At 41.9% G+C, this 19011-nt stretch overlaps 1 long non-coding RNA gene across 1 annotated transcript; it reads right to left on the reverse strand.

Annotated features, from left to right (window-relative positions):
• Positions 1-457: 457 nt before the first annotated feature.
• On the reverse strand, positions 458-18029 carry LOC123456751. The gene is made up of 3 exons (XR_006634647.1): positions 16846-18029; positions 15055-15215; positions 458-586 (listed from the first exon to the last, which is right to left on the reverse strand). It is a non-coding gene; the product is annotated as an uncharacterized LOC123456751 (long non-coding RNA).
• Between the last annotated feature and the right edge of the window lie 982 nt (positions 18030-19011).

A 19011-nucleotide genomic window follows, 5' to 3' on the forward strand; every position in this document is an offset into this window, starting at 1 on the left:
TCTGCTCATCTTTTCCTACTCTCAGCTTTGCTTATAAACCAAAACTATGCCTTTTCTCTTCCCTGTCTGCCTCAACATTTTTCAAAGTATTTTCCCCACCTTTACTTCTCAAATGTGGCTTTCCTGATAAACCTTTCTTGGTGTTTATATAGGAGTTTCTGACTTTGGCCTCCCTCAACCTATAATTCTAGCAGTCCTTTTATTCCCAACTAGACCTTTAAGTTTTTTTTAAATATTTTATTTATTTGTTTGACAGAGAAAGAGAGTCCTGGGGAATACGAACCTGGGTCCTTTGGCTCTGCAGGCAAATGCCTTAACTGCTAAGCCATCCCTCCTGCCCTAGACCTTTAAATTTTGCCCTACGTATCTAAGTCTTAATTTCAAACAGTCTTTCCCTTTTACACATAGCTGGTGGTGTATCAGCTGGTAGATACTTCTTCTCTATTAGAACTCACCAAGTTTCCTTAGGGAACCAGATCCTTGGGGGATTTGGAGATCCTCAATCTGCAGAGACGTCCGGCCTGAGTGAAGAGGTGTCAATACTGTGATGGATGATAGGTTCAGGGTTCTAAATGAACTGCATAAACTGAAAGGTGATCTCAAATCAATGAAGGTTGAACCAGAATTAAGGCAAAGCATTAATAACCAATAACCAACCACACAAATATAGGATGGAAAGCCAACAAAATAAGTTTATGTGAAAACAGAACAATTTGGGGTTGACCATTGATTCAACAAGACAGCAATGGATGTATCTGTTTAAGTAGTGAATCCAATCATAGTAAGCAATAAAAGTGACATGATAATGCTAATGCTCCATTTTCTTAACAAGGGAAGGGCAGAACAAATATCTCTCTCTCTCTCCTTCTATCTCTTTCTCCTGTTCACCAACAAGGCATATAGTTCAGAAGTCTATGCAAGTTTTATTTGTTTGGGTTTTAGCTTAATTTCAGCTTAAAGTTCTTGATTGTAATTCTCTTTTGTCTTTTTGAGCAATTCTTTTTTGTTTTGTTTTGTTTTGTTTTTCCAGATAGGTCTCACTCCAGCCCAGGCTGACCTGGAATTCACTATGTAGTCTCAGGCTAGCCTTGAACTCATGGCAGTCCTCCTACCTCTGCCTCCCAGGTGCTAGGATTAAAGGCGTGTGCTACCTCACCCAGCTTTGATTGCATTTCTTTTTTTTTAAAATATTTTTTTGTTCATTTATTTATTTATTTATTTATTTGAGAGCGACAGACACAGAGAGAAAGACAGATAGAGGGAGAGTGAGAGAATGGGCGCGCCAGGGCTTCCAGCCTCTGCAAACGAACTCCAGACGCGTGCGCCCCCTTGTGCATCTGGCTAACGTGGGACCTGGGGAACCGAGCCTCGAACCGGGGTCCTTAGGCTTCCCTGGCAAGCGCTTAACCACTAAGCCATCTCTCCAGCCCTGATTGCAATTCTTAAAGGACCAGCCTTGCAGTAGTTCAGCTGGCCTCCTGTGCTTTGACTCGCCTCTGGACTGCACCGCCATTTGCCTGGTGGAGAGTAAGCCAGAAGCAAAAGAGAGACACAGGCTCGTCTCCACACCGCTCTTCACACCAGCATGACCATTTATCTACTCATCCATCTGCCCCCCTTCAATCCACCATGTACAAGGCATTGTTGAACTGGGCATCCAGCAGTGAACAATGAGTAAGGTAAGAATCTATGCCCTCAAGTTTACCTTCCCATAGATGTAACCAGAAGCTTAAAATATGTCAGATAATAAGCAGGCATGAGAATCTCACCCTAGTTACCAGTACTTGGAAAGCGCCCCCCCCCTTCAGTCTCAGAATAGTGGCTCTCGCTCAAGTTCCACTTTCGTCTTGGAGGCAGAGCACCCCTGAGCCCTGAGCCCTGTCTTCCTCTCACTATTGCCCAGGGACTTGAAGCTCATAATTGAGTGCTCATCTGCTCTCTAATTGCTTCCCCAATGCTAATTTTGTCTCCCTAGCAGATTTTGGGAGACTGCCAGCACTTTGAGGGTATAAGCTATGCCTTTGGTTGAAATACGTTCAGTCAGTATATAGCTAAAACGTACTTTCAAAGGAAATGAAAAGAACAATTCAAATTTGACTAGAAGTTTTTAGGCTGATTCTTAGATAACAAGAGACCTTCTGCCAGTGCCTCCTAAATCCTCTAGAATGACTGTAAAGTTAGAACAATCATTTGGTTATTTGTTGAACTTACATCCTTAGAGTCCTAGTTTCTGTAAGGAGAGTTTTTATTTTATTTTATTTTATTTATTTATTTGAGAGCGACAGACAAAGAGGCAGAGAGAGAGAGAGAGAGAGAGAGAGGGAGAGAATGGGCGTGCCAGGGCCTCCAGCCACTGCAAACGAACTCCAGGCACGTGTGTCCTCTTGTGTATCTGGCTAACGTGGGTCCTGGGGAGTCGAGCCTTGAACCGGGATCCTTAGGCTTCACAGGCGAGCGCTTAACCGCTAAGCCCTCTCTCCAGCCCTGTAAGGAGAGTTTTAAAACAACAAACATACCTTATGCTGAGTAGCAGCAAGTGTAGAGGGGCAGCCGAGGGGACAGCGACAAAGCTCACAAGAAGGTAGGGACAAATGGCAAAGTCACACTCCAAAATTCAGCACCAACAACATTCTTCTGGGCTCCTTATCCACAAACAGGCCCAAGTATCTCAGAAACAATACAAAGGGACACAACAGAGGATTGGTTAAAGCAGTGAGGGGTTCTCCAGACTGTGGACAGAGTGTGTTCGGTAAAGTTATGTAGCCTGACATGAGAAGCTTGGCCACCCCACAGATTAAGAAAAATGTCTCAGGCTAGGAGCGTGACTCGGTGGCAGAGTGTTTGGAAGGTGCAAGGTTCTGGGTTCAGACCCCAGCACCCACCAAGGCAAAATTAAGAATAAAATATAAGGACACATATGTATGAAAAGGTCATCAAGAAACCCATTACTTTGTATGCTAACTGAAAAAAAAATAATTAAACTAGCTTATCGGCTAAGAAAATCTCAAAATATAGAAAATATGATTCTTTTTACTTAGAAATGCATTTAGATATTTATATGTGTGTAGAAAAGTGCACTTAAGGTTGTATACCAAGTTGCTGACAATGGGTAGTGCTGGAAATGTTAATAAGGTTATAGGTAATGAGTAGGGTGTGGAGACAGGTAGAAGGGAAATTTAATAACTTAATTTTTATATCGTACTTCTGAGATGCTTTACATCTTGCATATAGTTATACATACTTAGAGTGGTAATTTCTTTTCAAATATAAACAATAAACAACAGATGCTGCAGTGTTCCTTAATCTGTCTTGTGAAAAAGACAGACATGTTAATATGATACGGAGCAAAATCATGACTAACGTTTAGTCTGCTCCTTAGGAAATTGTGGTTACCCTGGATTGGCTTAGATCCCCTTGTGCCATACAAGAGGACTTCTGGTTCATTTTTATTTATTTATTTGAGAGTGACAGAGAGAGAGAGAGAGAGAGAATGGGCACACCAGGGCCTCCAGTCACTGCAAATGAACTCCAGATGCATGTGCCCCCTTGTGCATCTGGCTAACATGGGTCCTGGGGAATTGAGCCTCGAACCCGGGTCCTTAGGCTTCACAGGCAAACCCTTAACCACTAAGCCATTTCTCCAGCCCACAAGAGGACTTTTGAAGGGAAGTGTCAAGCACTTGTTAATGGACAATATTCCCTAGGGGACACTCTCAGCCAAACAAAAGACATGGCAGGGCACACAGAAGACAGATAAGGAGACAGCCAGAAGCGTTTCACTTTGCTCTGTCAGTGCAACTAAAGGATGCATTAAACAAATTCCTTAACAGATTTCTGTTACAGATATAGAAATGAACTCCTGGAGAAATAGGTATTTTCCTATCAGCTAGAATTTTAGCTACTAAGGGAAAACTATATCCAAGAGATATTGAGGTCGAGTGTGGCTTTCAAATAGCAGAGAGTTCAAACTCTGCGGTTGTCACTTACTAGTTATGTAATCTCGGGATGTTCGTTATCTCATCATCGCTTTACTCGGTCTTCTTCTGGTCTCCTTTGGGAGCTCCTCCTTCGCTTTCCATCTTCAAAATGCTGCTGTTCCCCAGATTGCTGTCTCAGGATCTCTCCTCTCTTCCCATGGCCCAGTCACCATGGAATGACCATGACATACGGGTCTGTGGATCAGGCCAAATCTCTCTCCCACCTACTGGCTTTGCCCTCCACCTTCATGACTTCCTGTTGTCCTCAGGGTAAAACCCTTACATGCTAAGGCCCTTCAAGCCTTGTCCTAGAGTGTCTTTCTAGTTTCACTGCTCACACCTTCTCTCTTTCCTCTGCTTCTGGAAGTGAATGCCAGATACTTGTAACACGTGTGTCTGTGTGTGTGTGTGTCCATGTGTGCACGCGTGCGTGAGAGCCTGGCTTACATAGATGGCTGGGGAACTGAACCCAAACCTGCAGGCTTTACAAGTGTCTTTAACTGCTGAGCCATCTTCCCAGTGCCCCTCTCTTTTGCCTTTTCTCCTGTTCTTTTAGCTAACTCAAACACATCTTTAGATCTCACCTTAGACCTGAGTTTCCCTGAGAGTCCTCCCCCCCCCCCCCGTGGTCCTCCTTGCCTCGGATGGTGTGTTAGCACCTGCAACTTCATGTCCTCATGTTGCAGCTAATTGCCTGTTTACATGACTGGAAGATTGTACACTACATTACGGGACACATAAAGGCACGGAGAGTGCTATCTTGTTTCTGTCCATTTAGAGCACAATCCCTAATACAGATAGGCCCAACATCTCATAATGGACATCTGTTAGTATTAATATGAGCAACGTAACAATGGCTTAGAGTTGGGTTTTGGGTTCAGGTCTTAACTCCACTATTTAACAGTTATGTAAAGCTTGGTGAGTTAATTTCTCTGTGCTTCAGTTTTCTCCTCTGTGAGCCCATTGAAAGTGATGATAATAGGGCTGGAGAGGTGGCTTAGCGGTTAAGCGCTTGCCTGTGAAGCCTAAGGACCCCTGTTCGAGGCTCTATTCACCAGGACCCACGTTACCAGATGCACAAGGGGGCGCACGCGTCTGGAGTTCGTTTGCAGTGGCTGGAAGCCCTGGCGCGCCCATTCTCTCTCTTTCTCTCTATCTGCCTCTTTGTCTCTCTGTCACTTTCAAATAAATGAAAATAAACAAACAAAAAAAAAAAGAAAGTGATGATAATAGCATCTAGCACCCAGTAAAAGCCTAATAAGTATTCATTATTGTTACCATTCTAATCTTTAAAATGGTAAAAAGGAAACTAATTAGTTTTAAAAGCTTCGATTTTTGTCAGTCATGGTGGCTTAAACCTGTAATTCTAGCACTGAGGGCGAAATAGGGGAATTGTGTTGAGTTTGAGGCCAGGTGGGCTATGATTTGACACCCTATTTCTAAACAATGGCAACAGTTTAGAATTTTGAGTGCAGAATTTTACTTGGAAAGTCAGATATTCTTGTAGCTTTCCCCTCTAGAACCTATTTGAATGCTTGGGCAAAATTATTGGGTATATTAAGAGAATAAGCAATCATATTTTCATATTTTATATTAATAAAGTTTAAGGGTTCAGTTTTTGCAATATAAGATTTTAAAGATAATATTATTGCTCTGATTTTGGGGGTTTTTAAGGTGGAGTTCTTAAACTTTGGCTTGCAAGAGCAGTCTCTGGTAGCTTAGTGAACTGCTTCTGTCCCAGAGGTGGTCTGGGATGGGGCCAGAGTCTATGGAATTTTACCACACCACTGATAATTCCGATGCAAACTAAGGTCTGGGAGCTAATAAAATATGTGGTTAAAGGAGCCAGGAGGGTGGCCGAGCAGGTAAGAGTGCTTGCTGTGCATGCATGACGTTCTAACTTCCATCTCTAACACCCACATGAAATGCTAGGCATGGCTGCACATGTCTGGAATTCCAGCACCGAGGGAAGCAGAAACAGGAGGATCTCGGGGTCTCACTGATCAGCCAGTCTAACAGCAAACAAAACAGCTGAGCTCCAGGTTCAGTGAGAGATGCTGTCTCAAGGAAATTAAGATGAGAGCATGATAGAGAATGATCCCTGCTGTCCTCCTCTGGCCTCTGTACCTGTGTGCACAGGGTATGTAACATCTGCACATGCACATGCACATGCATACACTGCACGCGTGCGCGCGCGCGCACACACACACACACACACACACACACACTACTAAAAAATTGGTTAAGGTCGTTAATCATCTGACACTAAATAGAGACTCCATCATAGACTCTCTAGATCATGTTAAGCCCAACAGTTCTTAAAGTGTATGAGAGACACAGACTGGTCTGAGTGATGAGGTATAGGAAGGCCTGGCTTGGTGTTGCTGGCCAGGAAGATGGAGAAAGGATCCATGAGCCCAAGAATTCAGGGGCCTCCCCAACCTAGATAAAGGAGGGAAGAACTCGCCCTAGAAGCTCCAGGAAGAATAGCAACCACGCTGCCATGGACTCTATTTACTGGTAACCCACACCCCACTGCAGAAACATAAGAAAACACACCTCTGCCATTTATGCCTAAATTCCAAGCCTTTTGGACTTGGATAGTTTCAGCAACAACTTTCACAAGCTCTGAAGGTGCTACTGGACTCACAAAGTTTGAAAGTCTGTGCTTCAGGCCCTAGCATTTGCCAAGAGTGCGTTGTCCAAACCACACTAGTAGGGTGCTGGGTCTCAGAATATGGAAGAAATTAGGCAAAAATTTGGTTAAAATCAGCAAACACCATGACAAAACTATATGGCAGCAGGGACTTCATTGGGAATTGCCTTCTAGAGAGAACTCTAGGAAACTTGCACCAGAAGTCTCTGGGAGATACCTCTGCTGCTGGGAGGGGTCTCTGGAGACTGTTGTTACCTTCAGGGGAAGGACCTTGCTACAGGTGCTACCTTTGGGTACCAGCAGGCAAAGGTGGTACATCTAACAGGGTTCAGGATCACCTGCATCCAAAATCAGTTGGAGAGTTTGTTAGATTTCTGATTCCTTGGCCCCGTCACCTTTTTTTTTAAATTTTTTTGTTCATTTTTATTTATTTATTTGGTGTGACAGAGAGAGAAAGAGACAGAGAGAGAGAGTGAGAGAGAATGGGCGCGCCAGGGCTTCCAGCCACTGCTAACGAACTCCAGACGCGTGCGCCCCCTTGTGCATCTGGCTAACGTGGGTCCTGGGGAATCGAGCCTCGAACCGGGGTCCTTAGGCTTCACAGGCAAGCACTTAACCGCTAAGCCATCTCTCCAGCCCCCTCCCCCCCCCCCCCCGTCACCTTCTTAATCAGGATCTGCATTTTAAACAGGCTTCTCCAATCTTTCCAGGGCTTGTTAAAATTGAAGAACAAGGAGGGAAGGCTGAGTTGGGAAGACATGAAGATACCCGTGCCCCAGCTGCGCTGTCTGGCATGGGACAGGGGTTTGCGTTTTCTTATATTCCACTACTGGTCAAGTGGCAAAGTTAAAGGCCCAGATTTGCATGACTGACTTCTTAGAACTTAAATGGCCACCAGCCCTCAAAGGCCAGCTGAAAAGTATGATTTACAGAGAATTCTGGAAGTCAAGCCTCCCTTTGATTGAGTTATTTGGCATTTTTGAGGACAACTAAAATGGACACTTGGTTTTCAGGGGCCGTCTTTTGCAAGAAATCTCAACTGTGGCAGATTTCTGGTTTGGTTTCTTCCCATTGGATCCTTTGAGGGTGACAGGGCTGTCCTGGCATACTTGGCTCAGGTGAGTGATGTGTTTTGTAGGTGACATCTACTCTCCTTAACTGTCCAACAAAGATAAACGAGCAGGACTCCGCTGCCCTGGGGGATGTCACCACCTTAGTTTTCCTGTCAAGCTCCGTCAAGCACTGAAACTTGAAGAAATAAAAGGGAAGCTGGAGAGGGAGAGGGACAGTTTCTAATGAGCTGCTGGTGGGGCCCCTGCAGGGGCGGGAAGCCTCCCTCCCTTCAGGTCTGCCTCAGTTCTGACTTTGTTCCAATGCTATTAGGGTGAAATACTTTTTTTTTTTTTCTCAGAGAAAAATAAGTGGATTGGGGCTGAGAGGTGCAGACTCCTAAATAACTTTTCTCTTCTGCACTGCCAGTGCTTACTCATGCCTCCACAGGGGAAGAGCTATCAGCCAGTGCAGCCAACGAGTGGAATCTTGCTCTAGACAGGATACAGATCCTTCCCATGGCAGCTTAATCCACCTACTTTCCTCATCTTCCTAAATGGGGGAGAACCACTCAGCCAGGCTGGGTTGTAGGTGGCCTTATGTTCCTGGAAAGATTTGAAAGTACAGTTGTAGAGATCCTTCTAGAAGCTGAGTCAGCTCAAATGAGTGAGTGGTAGGAGGGAGCAGGGAAACGGTCAAAGTCAGTGCAGGCATAATGTTGACCATGACGGCATCTAGAGAGGCCAGAGAATTGCAATAACCCATGGTCCAGAGCAATAAGGTTGATGATAAAACTTAGGGATGCTTTGGCAGCTTTCGTTTTCTTTTAAATTTATTTTTATTTGAGACAGATGGCAGGTGGGGGGGGGGACAGAATGGGCACACCAGGGCTTCCGTCCACTGACACAAATTCTAGATGCATGTACCACCTTGTACATCTGGCTTAGGTAGGGACCTGGAGAGTTGAGGCTGGGTCCTTAGGCTTCACAGGCAAGCGCCTTAACTGCTAAACCATCTCTCCAGTTCCTTTTATTTTAAATAGATACATATTTGTCCTTTTCTTTTTGAAACAGGGCCTCATGTAGCCCAAGTTGACCTGGAACTCATTCTATTGCCCAGGCTGGCCCTCAAACTCACTGTGATTCTTCTACCTCAACCTTCTGCTGGGATTAAAGGTATGAGCCACCACACCTGGCTTGATTTGCCTTATTTTTGTAAGCTGACCATATATTTGCTGCATTTGGTATTATATTAAACTAAAAATTACTTTAAATAGTCTTTTATTCATGATTACAGATGGTATGGCAGCAAACAACTCTGGAGTGTGTTTTCAATTGTTATACTAGTACATGGACATCTTCTTGTAAAATACTGAGAAGTCTGTACGGCAGAATGAGCCTTTCCCTCCCATTCCAATTCCCAGGGATAACCATTGTCAACAGTTTGCTGCATATCCTTCAGTGATCTTTCTAAACATTTACATACTCATGCATGTATATATATACACACTTCTGTTTTCCAAAAATGAAAGAGATCATATATCACATTTGTTAAATAATTGTGTTTTGTTTGTTTAATCATATGTATGTTGGAGATATTTCCATGCATTTCACATGAGCACAATGTTGCATTATATGAAGGAGCCCTTCTGGTAGGCCCACTCATTAATTGGTAGACAGTAAAATTGACTCCAATATGTTTTCCATTGCAAACAGTGTTGTAATGAGCCTCTAGCACATTTATGTTGTATACATATTTTGGCAGGATAGATTTCTAGAGGTAGAATTACATGGTCTGTGGCAAGGCTCAACTTCATTATCATTACTACAGTTGTTTACATGGTGTCTCCTCTGCTTATCTTTTTGTTCTGCTCTTGACTGTCCTCAATCCTGGAAGTATGTTAGATTCACTTTAAAGAACATTAAAAAATTACATATGCTTAATCTGCACCTTGACCCACTGAATCAGAACATTTGGGAGTAGGTTGGATTGTCTGAAAAATTCCAAGAAGGAATCATGTGGAAAACAGCCTGACACAAGAGTGTGGGGGATACTGGAACCGGATTGTCTGGGTTCATATCCCTGTTATTTTGACTAGCTGGTCAATGTGGATGAATTTCTTAATTGCTTTTTGCCTTAACTTAAGCCTCATCCGTTAAATGAGATACTAAGACCTCTGACTTCAGTTGTTACACAGTTCCAACGAGCTAGTGTTTGTAAAGCCCTTAGCTGCACCTGGAGGGGAGTAAGCACCACATAAATGTTCCCAACTAAATAAAGCCCTGTAATGTCTGCAGCAGTCACCAAGAACTAACAGGCTCCAGGGAAGAAGTGATTGGCCGTGTGGCTGGGTGGTAAGCACTAATCACTGGGCAGATTTGCATCAGTTCATGAGGAATTTTGATGGTACTCTCATCCTTATTTATGCTCTCAGCCCACATTTCTTAATGATGGCAGGAGCTATTCTAGGTCCTGAGATAAAGCACCTTGCGATTTATGTTTTTAAATATCTCTTTCTTAGAAAGCAATTTTAATAGCTGCCTCATTTTCAGATCAGCTCTAAATTATACCATGCAACATTAACTTTGTTAAAAAATAGTTTCTGAGATTTTTATTACTCTATGTATAGTGCTTGGGAGAACTATTATATTAAGTTCTCTGCTCTACCTAATTATCATGGTCAGAAAACTATTTTAATTTTGTATTCTTAGGAAGTCTTTTTCAAGCCTGTTAGTTTTCAATGAAAACTTGATCTGATCATGTCTTTAACTTACTTGTCACTACAGCGAAGCTCTGAGTGTGGAGCGTGACTGAGTAGCTTGGGGCACGTACCCTTTCACACCACTGCCTTTTTATTATGATGTCTGTCGCCACCATTGTTTATTGTATTAATGGTTTCTAAGATTAAGTGGTGACTAGGAAAGTGTACTACACTTTAATTGTGTTTCAAAAACTGTTAGGCTCCGTATTTTGGAAGGCAGCTGTACTCACCACTGTACCACTATTCTCCATATTTTCTTTGTGGTGTAAGATATTCAAATTTGGGGCTGGAGAGATTGCTTAGTGGTTAAGATGCTTGCCTGCTAAGCCAAAGGACCCAGGTTTGATTCCCTAGGACCCACATAAACCAGATGCACTAGGTGGCACATATGTTTGGAGTTCATTTTCAGTGGCTGAAGGCCCTGTCACACCCATTCTTTCTCTCAACTAAATAAAATTTAAAAATTAAGATATTCAAATCTTTAAAAATTGTATTTACTTATGTGTGTGTGCATGCATGTATATGTATGGGTGCACATGTGAAGGTCAGGGGAGTTATCTGTGAGCTACCCTCTTTTGAGACATAGTCTCTTGCCACTGAAAATGAATCTGGCCTGCAAATGGCTCATGTCAGTGCTGGAGAATTGAACTTGGGCTGTACCAGGGCCAGCAAGCTTTGTAAGCAAGTATCGTTAGCCTCTGAGCCATCTCTCCATACTTAAAATATTTAAATCTTGTATCAATCTTGGTATTATGTGTGTGCTTACAGAAAGAAGAAACCATTATTTTAGAATCCCAAATGAAATTGATATGATCATTGGTAGTCACACTATTAGGTGAAGCTCTGTGCTTGCAGAGGAGCCTTGTTTCTCAAAGCATGCTCTGAGAGTTAAATGCAGTTATGCAATTCTGAGACAGCTCCAGGAGCATGTCTGTCTATGGCTCTTTTCTAGAATAATTTTCTTATTTGATCCAGTCCTCAAAATACTAGCTAAATAAAACGAAATAAAGACACAATGATATATAAAAATAAAACCATTACTGCGACAGCAATAATGTACACACACACACACACACATACATATTATATACATATGTGTGTGTGTATGTATGTGTGTGTGTGTATGTATGTATGTATGTGTATATATATATATATATATATATATACATATATATATATATATATAAAATTTCCATGTTTTCAATAAATAAAAAAATTTAGGTATACTGAAAAATCAAATAATTACCAAGTGAATTTATGTTTTCAACCTGATGGTTCTCTTCACATAACTGTTCCCTTATATGCTAGACGTACATGATTCATGAAAGCACTTTCCAGAAGTACCTCATTATCTGGCACTTCTTCCAGGTTTATAAAAAATGGCTGATCTACAGGCCAGATGGAGCACAGGACAGACTCTCTAGTAGGGAAGGCTAGATTTAAAGCAGAGGGGAAGTCTTCTGTTGACCTGCTTCCACACCTCCATCACCACACAGTGAAACCCCTATGTGTTCTTCTTATTTTGCTCAATTTCTAAAGATTCTCCTTGGGGACCAGGTACTGATGATGTGAAAGAGTTATTAAAAGTTAATTCTGGATGAATAGATTCTAGAGAACTATCCATAACAATGTGCACATGACTGATACAACTGAGAGAATACTTAAAATGATTAAGATGGAAAATATTGTATTACGTTGTTAACCACAGCAAGGTAATTTTGCATTGTAGATTGTTTTTAATCAATCAAAAATACTTGTGTTTCAATTATGTATAAATATTTTGCTGTTGTGGAAGAGTTTAGAACAGGTAGGAATCTATTTAGGCTATAGAACAGAACTATTAGAAATATTTGTTGGTTCTTAAATAGATTTCAAAGCTGTTTAATATTTATTTCTAAATTTGTCCTCTTAGTAAGTCCAGGAGGTCATTCTACTTAACAAATGAGCAAAGACTCTGAGGTTACAATTCACCCAAATTTACAAGGCAGAGTTAGGAACCAGACTCAGTTCTTTCCAGATTTTATTTCTTGAGGCTGGCATTGAAGAACCACTGTCAGAAATGCCTTCAGGGTTAAATAGAACCCAAATGTGCTAGGAATATTTTGGTTATGTTTGCTAAAATTAGGATTATTCTCTTCTCTGTCCTCCTGTCAAAGAATATTAAGTAACTTTTATTCAAACTCACAGATTTTCTTTCTTGCTACTTAATGGTTAGGGAAATTCAAATCATAGTGTGATAGAATGAATAGACTAGCAACAAGGCTTCAATTTCACTGCTCTTTCCATACAGCCATTTAGTCAACCACAGCTCCAGAGAAGACGTTCTGTACCAGCTCTAACATCATCCCTTGAGGTCATAGTAAATGTGCTGCACTTGGGATTGCTCTGATCTGACCCAGGATTGACGGAAAGGAACTAAGGATGGCAGAACAAAGGCTGTGAATGAGAATACAGAGGTCATCAGAGCTACAACTGTGTGACTTACGTTTAAAAAACCACATGAGACTACTTCATAGGCAGACTTCCGTGCAGCACGGCCGATCACCTTAGGGTCAAGCTAATGATTACCTTTGCCACACAGAACCAGTGTCCTGAAAGGAGCACCTAAAACTTTTGTGTTTTTCACCAATTATTGGGTCTACTACTAATACAAGGTGATATAACACTCTGACATTCTTCCTATAAAATCACATAAACAATAAGAAAAATAAATTTTAAAGGAACAAATATGCTAAAGATCAATGCGGTGCAGGTCAGGAGTTTCACAGTTACCTTCCTTCTTGAACACTTAACATTTTTAAAAACTTTATTGAAAACTTCCACAAGTACAGACAGTATGTCATGATCATAACTCCACTCAATATTTTGCAAAAGGTCAGTGCTGCCCTCTACTGTTGGATGTTGGAATGTCAGAAATAAATCCCCTCTAGCTCTGAGCAGCAGGGCAGGGCAACCTATTTCATTGCAGTAAACTATTCCTTTAGGAGTTACTTAAAAGACACTGTGTCCTTGGCAAACTCATTGACTTTGCTCTGTTATTTATCTTTTTATTTGCATTCACCTTGAATCAAAGTGTAGAATTTGGGGGTGGGGGAGCTGGGGAAATGGCTTAGTGGTTAAGGCACTTGCCTGCAAAGCCAAAGAACCTAGGTTCGATTCCCCAGGACCCATGTAAGCCAGATGCACAAGGAGGCATATGTGTCTGGAGTTTGTTTGCAGCAGCTGGAGGCCCTAGTGTGCCCATTCTCTCTATATATCTCTGCTTCTCTCTCTCTCAAATAAATAAAAATAACATCTCTATCTATCTATCTATCTATCTATCTATCTATCTATCTATCTATCTATCTATCTATCTATCTATCTATCTATGTGTCTGTCTGTCCGTCCATCCATCCATCCATCCATCCATCCATCCATCCATCCATCAATCAATCATCTTAAGGGCAGAGCATGGTGCCACATGCCTTTAATCTCAGCACTTGGATGATTGAGGTAGGAGGATAGTTGTGAGTGAAGGTCAATCTGAGACTAAATTTTGAATTCCAGGTCAGCCTGGGCTAGGGTGAGAGTCTACCTCATGCGGGGGGGGGGGAGGACTTACATGGAAAGAAGGGATTCAGTGGAGGAGGATCTAGGGGAGGAGGGAAAATGGAGGGCAGTGGGAAGGGATTATGGTATCTATGAAAGTTTGTATGGTGGTTTGATTCAGGTGTCCCCCATACACTTAGGTGTTCTGAATTCTAGGTCCTCAGCTGATTTGGGAATTAAAGCCTCCTGGAGGCAGCCTATTGCTGGGGATGGGCTCGTGGGTGTTATAGCCAGCTTCCTCTTGCCAATGTTTGGCACACTCTCTTGTTGCTGTGGTCCATCTGATGTTGGCCAAAAGGTGATGTCCACCCTCTGCTCATGCCATCATTTTCTCCTGCCATCATAGAGCTTCCCTGTGAGTTTATAAGCCAAAATAAACCCCTTTTCCCACAAGCTGCTCTTGGTTCAGTGTTTTCTGCCAGCAATGTGAACCTGACTGCAACAGTTGGCAGTGGAAATTATTTTAAAAGGGCATCACGGCTGGGTGTGGTGGTGCATGCCTTTAATCCCAGCACTCGGGAGGCAGAGGTAGGAGGACTGCTGTGAGTTCAAGGCCAACCTGAGACTACATAGTGAATTCCAGGTCAGCCTGGGCCAAAGTGAGACCCTACCTTAAAAAACCAAAAACAACAACAACAACAACAAAAAACACATAAAAGGACATCACAACTTGGGTAGAGGTGTGGGGTGAAACTTAAAACATTACTTCAGCAATAAGATATTATCTATAATGTATTTAGGAAGAAACAGGGCAAAGTGACAAACATTTCTTCTAAGATCTGTAGTCTTCTCATTCTTCAGTTATTTGGAGTACTTTTTTGAAACTCTTTTTTTTTTTTTTTTTTTTTTTTTTTTGAGGCAAGCCCAACAGACTGGCCTTTTTATGAGAGAGGGGCAGAGGGGGTGGGGTGGAGAATTGACACACTAGGGTCTCCAGTCACTGCAATCAAAATCCAGACACGTGCACCCCCTTGTGTGCATGTACGACATTGCATGCTTGCATCACTGTGTGTCTGACTTACCTGGGACCTGGAGAGTTGAACATGAGTCCTTAGGCTTCACAGGCAAGTGCCTTAACTCCTAAGCCATCTCTCCAGCCCTTTATGCTTTTTTGAGAGAAGATGACAGTTGCTCCCAAATGTTGAGAGAATAGTGGAAAGGCATTTCTAAAACACTCTCTATCCTGCAGAGCACAATAATGTAAAAATCAAAAGGCAGTCTGGGATGTAGTTCAGTTGGTAAAAGGCTAACCTAGCATGCATGAATCTATGGGTTTGATCCCCAGTACCACATAAAACCAGGTATGGTGGTACACAGCATTAATCCCAGCATTCAAGAGGTATAGGAAAGAGGATCAGAAGTTCAGGGTCATCTGAGGCCAACTTAGGTTGAGACCCTGTCTAAAAAAATGAAAGAGAAAAAGAAAAGAAAAAAACACAAAAGAAATAGACTAATTTTGGAATATTTGCATTTCAGTTGTTTAATATGTTGTTTTGTTTCCTTTAAATTTCTTTGATATTTACAGATCTCTAGAAAGGCTTTTGGACTCATTTGTATAGCTCAGGCTGACCTCAAACTCTGCTCTAGCCTCCTGAGAACTGGGATTATAGACATGCACCATCACACCTGGTCTCTTTTCCACTTAAAAAATATCTCAGAGTGCATGTCTGCAAGAGGCCAGATCAAACAGACTTCAAAGAGATCCCAACCATTACCTTACAGCTGCCTAGGGACTAAAGTGTAATCTGTATGACAATAATAATAACTTCTACGGCTGTGTTAAATGCGTGCATCGCTATCTATTACAATTCAAAGATAAGAGCAGTAAAAACTCAGGCATATTAAGTAACTTGCTCAAGCTTCAGAACTAGTGAGGGCCAAAGGCAGAATTAGATTCTTATATTATTCTACTTTGCTGATCATTATTCAGTGAAAAAGCTAATGAATCTCAAAGCAAAGTGTTTGCAAACAATGTCTGCGATGTTGATGAACCTCATTAACACTGACTGGTGGAGTACTTCCTGAGAGATACAACTCAAGAAGTTTTTACATGAAATCATTTAATTACACTAAGTAATCTAATCTTCACAGCAACCCCACGAGGCAGAACTATTATTATCTTCATATTACAGGCAAGGAAAGTGAGACATACAGAGGAAATCCAGTTCCAGAGGTCAGGCTTTTAACTGTTATACTATATTGCTTCTTAAGTACAAAAATTATATAGCACAACAGTTTCTAAATGGTGCTGTGGAACTTAATTATAGTCAACAAGTAGATGATACCATTCACAGCACTAGTACTCAGTCTTGTTGATGTCTTTGGTATACAAAAGTTTTAGGAGCTTAAAATAATATCAGCACATGTGGGTGCCCAATTCAAAGAGCTAACCTTAGACCTTGTCTGCTCCAGGACTCACTGGGAATGCGCTTCTATGAGATAAGAAACAGCAAGACACCCTTGTTTGGTGGAAACTCTGAGGTAGTGGAGGGTAAGAGTGTGCTGGGGGAGGAGTTACATATAAAGGAGAGAGACAGAGAGGATTTAGGGGAAATAAAACAAAAAGCTAGGATTCCACCAAGGCAAACTCGAACATAAGCTAGTTAATTTGAGGGAGGAGAACTTGTAAAATGGTCACACTCCTAACAAAATAACCCATTACAGTTGGAGAACAGCACCCCTTTAGGGGGCTTGGTGCTTATCTAACCCACCATTCTGCTCGCAGTGCTCCTTGAACACATCTCCTCTTACAGTTTTGGCTTATGGAGAAATATTTGTTCATCACACAACTCAGCGTGTAAATAATATCTTACCTTTAGTGACAGCATATATCCAGATATAACCATGCCAAGCATTTTGTGTTTGAGTGCAAAGGGTGATAAACTCCTAAGTTTAGATCTCTTGGGTCCTCAAAGGCAAGAATGAGTAAAATAAGCAGGTGTGGCTTTGTTTAGAGGACCAGGCAGTTGTGCTCTGCCAGATACTGAACGTTTCAGGTTTCCAAGAGAGAACCTTCTAAACAATCCATTCCAGATATGACTGTTGCTTCAGCTTACCAGTTTCTCCCCTCCAGTTCTTTTGAAGAAAAGAGAAAAAGTCAGAAGGGGGTGGTAGGAAGAATCTTTGAACAGAGTCAAGCCGGGAGGCAGGGAGAATACCAGTGCCTTTCTCTGGACACTCACTTTGCTGGCTGCTACCTGCCTGCAGTGTTCAGTTCCCAACTAAGCTTTGTGCGAAGGATCTCTTCAGCAAGGGGGCAGGGTTGAGTCAATTCTAAGTCAAAGTGTTAAAATTAGCAATGACCTGTAAGGTATTTTGTTTATTCCAAGATTAGCTTTTACTTAGGAGACAGCCTGCAGGGTTCAAGACAGAACAGTACTGAACTTAACCTCCCAGAACCTCATATTCCTGAAGAAAAAACAAATTGGAGACATGGATCCCATGTAACATATAAGTCTTCCTCCCCATACTTTTCAGTCCTCTAAAATTTTTTTTTGGCAACATGTGAAAAACTGTAGGACACTTTCTTCTTTGTCCCTATCAACATTGGCCTTATCATGGATCTGTTTAGGCTGTCAATAAATATTTATTTGGTCTTTGTCAAGTTGACAGTGTTTAGGTAACCTAGAGCTGTTTTTCTCCCGGGAATGACGCAGGGAATGACCATGATATTGTGGACCAATGATGTGAAGCTCATACTTCTAAATCGAATTATTGGAAGGCTAGGTTGCAGAGCACCCCTCTCCACAGTTACCCTCAGGCTCTGACTTCTGAAGAACTGCAAGTTCATTGTCATTTGACCTTTGGTGTTAACTTGCCATTATTGGAGGAACATGCTAGTGGAACATCTTAGATGGTTACCTTGAAAACCAGAGGCAATGTTTCTGAAAAGAAGTAGACACTCGGGCTGGAGAGATGGCTCCGCTGTTTAGGCAAGTGCCTGCAAAGTCTAACTACTCAGGTTTGATTCCCCTCTGCTCATGTAAAACTGAATGCACAAAGTAGCACATGCATCTGGAGTTCATTGCAAGTAAATAAGTAAATTAAAAATTATTTTTATTTTTATTTATTTGAGAGAGAGAATGGGGGCGTCAGGGCCTCCAGCCACTGCAGTCAAACTCCAGACACATGTGCCACCTTGTGCATCTGGCTTATGTGGGTCCTGGAGAATGGAACCTGGGTCCTTTGGCTTTGTAGGTAAGCACCTTAACTGCTAAGCCATCTCTCCAGCCCAAAAATATTTTTTTTAAAAAGAAATTTAAAAAGTAAGTAGATGATATAAAAGGTCAACAGGTGTTACCCAAAGTTCTTTGGTTTGTGTTTATTACTTGGAATGGAAAATTCATTTTAAGATTTATCGTATTATCAATGGAGGCTACGGCACTGTTTTCTCATGAAACACTAAATGAACTTACTCCAACATTTGTGGAATACTTAGTAAGAGCAAGACACAGAGGACGATTTATAAAAGGTCAGATCCCCAGCCAAAAGAACCCTATCATCTACGAAGGGTGTGGCAGATGTGCAGTGATAACAAAGCTAACATTTACGGAGCACTTACCACAAGCAACTAAACACTTTAAGTGTATTAACACATATAATCCCCACAACAACCCCGAGGAAAATACTATTCTCTCCACTTTGCAGAGCAGGAATAGACGTGCCCAAGTTAGTAAGCGGCAGTCAGAATCTAAACCTAGGTTGTCTGGCTCCAGAGCTAGGTTCCTAATTACCAGAACATTTTCTAAAACTGTAACGTGGACAACAAAGTACGTACGCACTGGAAAGAGATTTTCAGGGAAGCTTTTCCAAAGGTTTGATATTTGCTTTGGGTCCTCAAGGACAACAGGTGGAGCAGGGGGTCTTGGGTAAAAGAGTTTCTTAGGGAAGCTGACAAAATTAAGAGGCAATTTGGACACCAGCCAGCTGATGACAGCAAGATCTTGCATGCTTGCGGGGGAGGGAAGCTGCAGAGAGGC

Source organism: Jaculus jaculus, chromosome 1, assembly GCF_020740685.1.
Source record: "Jaculus jaculus isolate mJacJac1 chromosome 1, mJacJac1.mat.Y.cur, whole genome shotgun sequence".
Lineage (NCBI taxonomy): Eukaryota > Metazoa > Chordata > Mammalia > Rodentia > Dipodidae > Jaculus > Jaculus jaculus.